This window comes from Lucilia sericata, unplaced genomic scaffold (genome assembly GCF_015586225.1).
Source record: "Lucilia sericata isolate MDLA Ls3-8-SP2 unplaced genomic scaffold, ASM1558622v1 Contig001360F_arrow, whole genome shotgun sequence".
Lineage (NCBI taxonomy): Eukaryota > Metazoa > Arthropoda > Insecta > Diptera > Calliphoridae > Lucilia > Lucilia sericata.
In genome coordinates, this window is record NW_023995304.1 from 60,001 (window position 1) to 70,000 (window position 10,000).

Consider the following 10,000-nt stretch of genomic DNA (forward strand, 5'->3'; position numbering starts at 1 on the left):
TCATTTAGATTTCCCATTATCAAAAAACAAATAAACATTCGCTCACAATGCCACATTTTCAAATCAGCCAAGTTTTTTCTAACTAAAGTTCTGCTAAACCATGAATGCCTGTTTAATATTTGTCTGTCTTTAACTTATAGTATATCCCTATACTAATGGTTAGTATTACAATTGTAGAACATTTAAGCCCCTTAAAGGCACAATTTTAATGATTAGCTCGTGCTACATAAAACCAATAAAAAGGGCACACAAACAAAAAAAGGTAACAGTGACTAAAGGTAAACTTCACAAAACAAAGTACAAAGCACACGATTGCATTTAACACGTTTCGTTTAAAAACAAAGTGTGATGTTTTTCTCCCTTTTTCATGTTTCTTTTCAGTTGTCATGTCCAAATTACTATGTGTGTTTTTAAATGATTTTAATTTTTATTATATCTTCAGTCCGTCGACATTGTCGTCATACACATTTTGCTCATTTCTTACATACATATGTATGAATGTCAAGTTCAGGGTTAAATAAAAAAAAGAAATATTATAAATTTATATAAATTACAAAGTATGCAGCCATAGTTTGTACCCGAAAGAATTAGTTAAACTGTTTGCTCAAGCATGACTTATGCATGTTATTATCTTTATAAATTTTCATTTGCCAACAATCTTTAACATTTTACAAATCTCCAGCAACAAGTGATCTTTGCTTCAGCAAACAACTTACTTTTCTCTTAAACATGCCACATATTGTAGAAAAACGCTTTACAATACGATAATTTTTTATGGAAATCAGAAATAAATGAAGAAAACAATTTATAATTTGTTTTTTTAAAAGCAATTTAAATGACTTTTTTGTAAAAAAATAAACTTAATTTGATAAGAAATACAAAAAAGAAACATGTTGAAAACATACAATTATTTAATTACATTTGTATAAACAGTAATTAAATAATCATATTTCAAGTTCAAATATAATTTTTTTTTGAACAAAAATTAAATATTTAATAATACTAATTGTCAACAGTTTATTTGTTGTTAATTATCGCTATATAAATATTCCATAAGTTGGTGTTCAAAATCACTATATTTATGCAGTTTTTATACCCTTCACCTTCGTGAGAAGGGTATATATAAGTTTGTCATTCCGTTTGTAATTTCTATAATATAATTTTCCGACCCTATAAAGTATATATATTCTGGATCCTTATAGATAGCGGAGTCGATTTAGCCATGTCTGTCTGTCTGTATGTTGAAATCAGTTTTCAGAAGACCCCAGATATCTGCGAAATTCGAATTTTCAATAATTCTATCGGAAATACGATCGAATAGAACGCTATTTAAAATCAGCCCCAATCGGTGCATAGGTCAGAACACATAAAAGGAGACTTTTTGGTACTTTTTCTTTCTACAAAAGGTACTTTTTGAATTTTCAATAATATTGAACCTAGAAACATGAAATTAAGTTTGAAGAGTCTGGATTAAGTGAGAACCCATAAAAGGGGACTTTTTTTAGTTTTTGTAATAAAATTCGTACTGACTGTTTTTTAACACATCATGGTGAAGGGTATATAAGATTCGGCACAGCCGAATATAGAACTCTTACTTGTTTTTTGTAAAATCATTTTTCTTTGGAATTAAAAAAATGAGATTAATTCTGAGACAAATAACCCAAGATTTAATGGAGCAAAAACAATTGCATAAATCTTTAGAAATACTTATTTTAATAGGGATTTCTGTACAAAATCTCTTTAAAATGGGTGTTATGATAATAAATTTCAAAAACTGTTAATGTATTTCCTCCTGTCTATCATTACGCTTAACTAAAATTAGTTAAACTCGTTTAAAGCGAGATTAGTTAAACTAGGTTAAACAGAGTTTAGCTTTGGAAATTATGCCAATAGCATAAAGTTTTATATAAGCAGTAAATAGCAATATTGACTTTTGAAATTGAGCTAAGTTTTGTTAACTAAAAATTAACTAAAACTATAAAAACGAAGTTTAAGTCTTAGTTTTTATTTTATTCAATTCTTATTAAAAAGGACTAAAATATTACTTAATTTAAATCATATAAAAATACTTAAACTTGTTTAAACCTAGTTTAGTTAAACTATGTTAAACTGAGTTTAGTAAAAAAGTTTCAAATGAAACTACTAAGCTGGTTAAGATCGGTCCATTATTTCACCTAGCCCCCATACAACTGAACCCCCGAATAGGGCTTGTAAACCTTGTAATCAAACTACAGGTCGCAATTTTGAAGATAATTCAATGAAATTCGGCACATGATCTTCTACGGTACCGGAGACGAAGCCTATTGAAAATGGTTAACATCGGTTCATGATTTCATCTAGCCCCCAAACAACTGAACCCGACAAATAGGGCTTTCAAGTTCATAATATAATCGTATCTCGACAAAAAGCTGAAAAACCAAGTTCTAGCCATTATGACTCTCTCTCATGAATTTTATTATTATAGGGTCTCATTTGACCATAGCCCCTATACAAATCCCCCTTCAAAATTTAACTTAAATGTCCACAATTGTATTCAACAATAAATGGCTTAAGTATAACTGAGACAAGGTACAATTCAACTTAAATGCTTTAGTATGAAACTAAATCACATTTTATTTTTGTAACAGGTGTAGGGTATTATATGGTCGGCCTCGCCTGACTATAATTTCTTACTTGTTTTTTTTTAATTTTTTCCATTTTTTCTCATTGCAGGTTAGTAGACATAAAATTTAAATGAAAATCACAGCAGCAACAACAACTATAACGAAAGAATTCTAATTTATCAAAATAATGCAACATTTAAAGACCTCCAGAGGCAATAGTTATTAGGAGCAACCTCATTATCTTTTAACAAATGTTCTAAATAATGATAATGATGTTGAGAGCAACATCATAAGCACAGTAAGTAGGAAAAGCTTAATAAAACAACAGCAAATAAAAACCGTTAAATGCATTATGGCCAGAATGATAGTGTAATGAGGAAAAACACAAATAGCTAGATAGAATAGAATATAACAGCTATAACTAAATATACTAAAAACTATTCTAACAGAGAAAAACTGTACGTCCTCTTCAACAACCATTAGCAACAGGTAATAGAAAAAGCCAAGAAAGAAGAATAAAAAAAAACTTCAAGCCAATTAATAGATGTTTAACTTCAAGGTACTTGAAAACTAAAACAGAAAACGTATGATTTTGTTATTAAACAGAAGCTGAATTCAATTATCAAAGTAGCAGGAGTTTTTATCGAAGACTACACTGTTTTAAGTCTTAACAATTTAAACGTCTTAAGTTTAAATGAATCGTAATCAATGGTTAGCTGTTTCTTTAACATTCTAACTCATCTTCTTGTTTCTGAGGTAATTTTCCTTTAGCTAGAAGCAACATGCTTCTAGAGATTCTTCTAAAAGCTTTCTTTTTCTTTCTTATTTTCTTATAATGATTGGTTTTTATTACAAACATATTTCCGTATGTGGATTTAGCTGCCATTAGAATCAATAAAAATTTTTTTTTTCCATTTTCTAAAAGTTTTAGCTTTTTTGTTATTATTTCTGTTTGCTACTATGAAGTTTTTCTTTGTCAGATTATTATCGCTCTACCGAAGATCACGTTTTCAGTTTGTCAGTTATAATCTATCACTATTCAATGTGATATATTTTGTTATGAAAACTTTTTGTAACAATTTCTTTAATAAAAATGTTAATTTTACACTTTATTAAAAATTTATTTGCCCTAATTGTTTCTATTCTAAATGCAAATAATATAACATAAAAATTATAACTTAAACTCGATTTAAGCTAGTTTAGTTAAACTTGGTTTAAGCAAGTTTAGCTTAAAATAAGTAAGAGTTCTATATTCGGCTGTGCTGAATCTTATATACCCTTCACCATGATGTGTTAAAAAACAGTCAGTACGAATTTTATTACAAAAAATCACTTAATCCAGACTCTACATGCTAAATTTCATGTTTCTAGGTTCAATATTATAGAAAATTCAAAAAGTACCTTTTGTAGGACGAAAAAGTACTAAAAAGTCCGCTTTTATAGATTCTTACATAATCAAGACCCTACATGCCAAATTTCATGTTTCTAGATTCAATATTATAGAAAATTCAAAAAGTACCTTTTGTAGAACGAAAAAGTACCAAAAAGTCCCCTTTTATAGGTTCTTACCTAGTCAAGGCCCTACATGCTAAATTTAATGTTTCTAGGTTCAATATTATAGAAACTTCAAAAGTACCTTCTTAAGAACGAAAAAGTACCAAAAAGTCCTCTTTTATGGGTTCTCACTTAATCCAAACTCTACATACTTAATTTCATGTTTCTAGGTTCAATATTATAGAATTTCAAAAAGTACCTTTTGTATAACGAAAAAGTACCAAAAAGTCCCCTTTTATAGGATCCTACCTAATCAAGGCCCTTCATGCTAAATTTCATGTTTCTAGTTTCAATATTATAGAAATTTCAAAAAGTACCTTTTGAAGAACGAAAAAGTACCAAAAAGTCCCCTTTTATAGGTTCTTACCTAGTCAAGGTCCTACATGCTAAATTTCATGTTTCTAGGTTCCATATTATAGAAATTTCAAAAAGTACCTTTTGTAAAACGAAAAAGTACCAAAAAGTCCCTTTTTATAGGTTCTTACCTAGTCAAGGCCCTACATGCAAAAATTCATGTTTCTAGGTTCAATATTATGGAAATTTCAAAAAGTACCTTTTGTAGAACGAAAAAGTACCAAAAAGTCCCCTTTTATAGATTCTTACTTAGTCAAGGCCCTTCATGCAAAATTACATGTTTCTAGGTTCATTATTATAGAAATTTCAAAAAGTAGCTTTTGTAGAACGAAAAAGTACCAAAAAGTCCCCTTTTATGGGTTCTCACTTAATCCAGACTCTACATGCTTAATTTCATGTTTCTAGGTTCAATATTAAAGAAATTTCAAAAAGTACCTTTCGTAGATCGAAAAAGTACCAAAAGTCCTCTTTTATGGGATCTCACTTAATCCAGACTCTACATACTTAATTTCAAGTTTCTAGGTTCAATATTATAGAAATTTCAAAAATTACCTTTTGTAGAACGAAAAAGTACCAAAAAGTCCCCTTTTATGTGTACTGACCTAATCCGGGCTCTACATACTTAATATCATGTTTCTAGGTTCAATATTATAGAAATTTCAAAAAGTACCTTTTGTAAAACGAAAAAGTACCAAAAAGTCCCCTTTTATGTGTTCTGACCTAATCCGGGATCTACGTACTTAATTTCATGTTTCTAGGTTCAATATTATAGAAAATTCAAAAAGTACCTTTTGTAGAACGAAAAAGTACCAAAAAGTCTCCTTTTATGTGTCCTCCCCTAATCCGAGATCTACAAACTTAATTTCATATTTCTAGGTTCAATATTATAGAAAATTCAAAAAGTACCTCTTGTAGAACGAAAAAGTACCAAAAAGTTCCCTTTTATGTGTTCTCGCTTAATCCGAGCTCTGCAAACTTAATTTCATGTTTCTAGGTTCAATATTATAGAAAATTCAAAAGGTACCTTTTGTATAACGAAAAAGTACCAAAAAGTCCCCTTTTATAGGTTCTTACCTAGTCAATGCCCTACAATTTAAATTTCATGTTTCTAGGTTCAATATTATAGAAATTTCAAAAGTACCTTTTGAAGAACGAAAAAGAAAATTCAAAAAGTACCTTTTATAGAACGAAAAAGTACCAAAAAGTCTTCTTTTATTGGTTCTCACTTAATCCAGACTCTACATACTTAATTTCATGTTTCTAGGTTCAATATTATAGAAAATTCAGAAAGTACCTTTTATAGAACGAAAAAGTACCAAAAAGTCCCTTTTATGTGTTCTGACCTAATCCGGGCTCTACATACTTAATTTCGTGTTTCTAGGTTCAATATTATAGAAAATTCAAAAACTAACCTTTTTAGAACGTAAAAGTACCAAAAACTTCCCTTTTATGTGTCCTCGCCTAATCCAATATTATAGAAAATTCAAAAAGTACCTTTTGTAGAACGAAAAAGTACCAAAAAGTCCCCTTTTATAGGTTCTTACCTAGTCAAGGCCCTACATTTTAAATTTCATATTTCTAGGTTCAATATTATAGAAATTTCAAAAAGTACCTTTTGTAGAACGAAAAAGTACCAAAAAGTCCCCTTTAATATGTTCCTACCTAGTCAAGGCCCTACATGCTAAATTTCATTTCCTTTTATGTGTTCTATACTTAATTTCATATTTCTATGTTCAATATTATAGAAAATTCAAAAAGTACCTTTTTTAAAACGTAAAAGTACCAAAAAGTCCCCTTTAATGTGTTTGCCGTCTTACAAAGTCTTAATTAGAACAAAGTAACTAAGGTAGGGTGCTTGTAACTCTCTGGCAATCCATTGTCTTTTCATTTCTTATTCTTTCTCTATTGACACATTTGTCCATCTTCTTATGTTTAACTGGCAATGGTGTCATGAGTCTACTACTATTACCACTCAACTGCTCTTACCACTTTTCCATAGAAAACTTCTTGTTCCGGCAGTAACCTGAAAAAAAAAAACAATTTTTGAACTTGAAAATTTCCCACATCAGCTTTAAAGCAGAAAAAAACACATGCTACCTTGTGGTTTTCAAAACACATTTGCTAGTATTTACCTTACCCCCACACTCTTTCTCTAGAGATTCATTGTTAGAGGGATTTAGTTATAATAATTTCATGATGCATGTTTTGGCTTTAGCATCTTCTCATATGACGAGAATTTTTGTTTTTTCAGTTTTCAAGATGATGATGACGTTCAAGAAGACACGCTGACGTTGCGAATGACTGTGATCATGTTGTGAAATTTGAACTATGCTTAAGTATTATTAGAACTTTTTTTAAAGAATGGATTTTTTAGTTGAGGAAAATCTATTATTTTAATGCTTTCATAGCTAAATAACTGTTCTGGGGAAATATTTGTTCTGCTATTTTTTTTTCATGAAAATACTTTTGCACGATTATTGTTGTTATTGTGTGAGCTCAATAGACTACAGACACTTTCTATTCAAATAATTTAGAACAGCGGGAGTTAGAATATAATTTTGCATAAAATTTTTATTGCATCGGCCATGCCCGACTATACTTTCCTACTTGTTATACCCTACACCACTAGGGCTGATGTTTGTAACGCTCATACCACCTTAATGTATACCAATCGGCTTAGAATCATTTTCTCAGTCGATTTAGCTATGTCCGTCTGTCTGTCTGTCCGTCCGTGTGTCCATCCATGTAAACCTTGTAATCAAATTACAGGTCGCAATTTTGAAGATAATTCAATGAAATTTGGTACATAATCTTCTATGTCCCATGAACGAAGCCTATTGAAAATGGTTAAGATCAGTCCATTATTTCACCTAGCCCTCATACAACTGAACCCGCCGAATAGGGCTTGTAAACCTTGTAATCAAACTACAGGTCACAATTTTGGTGATAATTCAATGAAATTTGGCCCATGATCTTCTATGGTACGGGAGACGAAGTCTATTGAAAATGGTTAACATCGGTTCATCGGATTTCACCTAGCCCCCAAACAACTGAACCCGACAAATAGGGCTTTCAAGTTCATAATATAATCGTATCTCGACAAAAAGCTGAAAAACTAAGGTCTAGCCATTATGACTCTCATGAATTTTATAATTATAGGGTCTCCATTTGATCATATCCCCTATACAAATCCCCCCTCAAAATTTAGCTTAAATGACCACAATTTTATTCAACAATAAATGGCTTAAGTATATCTGAGACAAGGTACAATTCAACTTAAATGCTTTAGTATGAAAACTAAATCATATTTTATTTTTGTAACAGGTGTAGGGTATTATATGGACGACCTCGCCTGACTATAATTTCTTACTTGTTATAAAATTAAAAATGTATTTGTACCGCGAATCTTGAGGGTTGCCAACTGCATACCGTATAGTTCATGTGTTCAGGCTGATATCCTATACTGCATACATCTCTTCGGTTACTCTGTTCCTGCCGATGATCATTCCTATATATTTCCTTGCAATCGATGCCCTTATACCTAATCTGATGTTAAAATTTGTTATGCTACTGCTTCCTGATGATGTCCTTGCTAGTATCCATTTCCTGCTTTTTTTTCGAGTTCCAGTTCTAGACGATGTCATAGTACCTACTCTGACGCCACTCATTTTTAATACATTGTTCCTGTGTTCTTCCTGATGTTTTTCTTTCGATCCCTGATAATGCCTTTCCTGCTTTAAATTGCGTTCATATCTCAATTTCCAATCGATGTTTTTATGCCTATTACATACATTCCTTATTATTACATACAATTTCCTACATTCCTCGAGTTCCAGTTCCTATATACCTACTCCGTAATTATTCCCCATGTTCGTGTGTTTCTGCTGATTACCGGGTTACATCATATTCTTCGATGTGTTCCTGTTGCTTAATAAACCATTTCGCTCCTGTGATCCTGATCATCTTCGTCCATGTGTTCCTGTTATTTAATTTAACCACTTCGTTCCTGTGATCCTGCTGATATAATACTTGTCTACTCTTACTCTACCTATTGAAATAAAAACCAATAGAAATTTTTGTAAAAAGAAACTTCAGAAACTATTAATTTCAGAACTTTTTTAGATAATTAAGCTTTAAATTATAGTTTTAGTTAAAGTAAAGTTTTTGTTTATAAATTTTCCCCCCAAAAAAATAAAATCCTCTTTATACAATACCTATTTACCAAACAATTAGCTTAAAATAAACAATAAATCTTGCACTGTCTAGCAGCCAAGTAAAACTAACATAACAAAAAACAATTTTAAAGTTAACAACAATTTTCGTTTTATAAAGCAATTGTAAGTTTTAGTACAATATTTAACTTTTTTTTACAGATTTTTTTCTTAATATTTTGTAGCTATAAAGTCTATTGCCAATGGCAGTACATGGAAAAATAAAACGAGTTAAATAAAAGAAACGGAACAAATAAATGCAGCGTTTTTTTCGTGAATGAGCAACATTTTTGAACCATTTATTCGTATTAGACGGGTCTTTTAAGTTTCACGTATGAATACAAAAATACCACAAAAGAATATTGAACATAAAAAACAAGTAAGAAATTATAGACCATATAATACCCTACACCTGTTACAAAAATAAAATGTGATTTAGTTTTCATACTAAAGCATTTAAGTTATACTTAAGCCATTTATTGTTGAATACAATTGTGGACATTTAAGTTAAATTTTGAAGGGGGATTTGTATAGGGGCTATGGTCAAATGAGACCCTATAATTATAAAATTCATGAGAGAGAGTCATAATGGCTAGAACTTGGTTTGCAGCTTTTTGTCGAGATACGATTATATTATGATCATGAAAGCCCTATTTGTCGGGTTCAGTTGTTTGGGGCCAGGTGAAATTCGATGAACCGATGTTAACCATTTTCAATAGATTTCGTCTCCCGTACCATAGGAGATCATGGGCCAAATTTCATTGAAGTATCATCAAAATTGTGACCTGTAGTTTGATTACAAGGTTTACAAGCCCTATTCGGGGGGTTCAGTTGTATGGGGGCTAGGTGAAATAATGGACCGATCTTAACCATTTCAATAGGCTTCGTCCATGGAACAATAGAAGATTATGTACCAAATTTCATTGAATTATCTTCAAAATTGCGACCTGTAGTTTGATTACAAGGTTTATATGGACGGACAGAAGGACGGACTGACGGACAGACAGACGGACGGACAGACAGACGGATGGACGGACGGACGGATGGACAGACAGACAGACGGACGGACGGACGGATGGACAGACAGAAAGACGGACAGACGGACGGACATAGCTAAATCGACTCAGAAAATGATTCTAAGCCGATTGGTATACTTTACTTAACAGAAGGACGGACTGACGGACAGACAGACAGACAGACGGACGGACGGATGGACAGACAGACAGACGGACGGACGGATGGACAGACAGAAAGACGGACAGACGGACGGACATAGCT

At 31.4% G+C, this 10,000-nt stretch overlaps 1 long non-coding RNA gene across 1 annotated transcript in view; it reads left to right on the top strand.

Moving 5' to 3' along the window:
• Positions 1–10,000, top strand: part of LOC119611099 — a 73,214-nt gene that overhangs the window by 15,552 nt on the left and 47,662 nt on the right. The window contains exon 2 of the long non-coding RNA XR_005232039.1: positions 2,713–2,901. This is a non-coding gene — a long non-coding RNA (uncharacterized LOC119611099). The remainder of the gene's footprint in view (positions 1–2,712; positions 2,902–10,000) is intronic.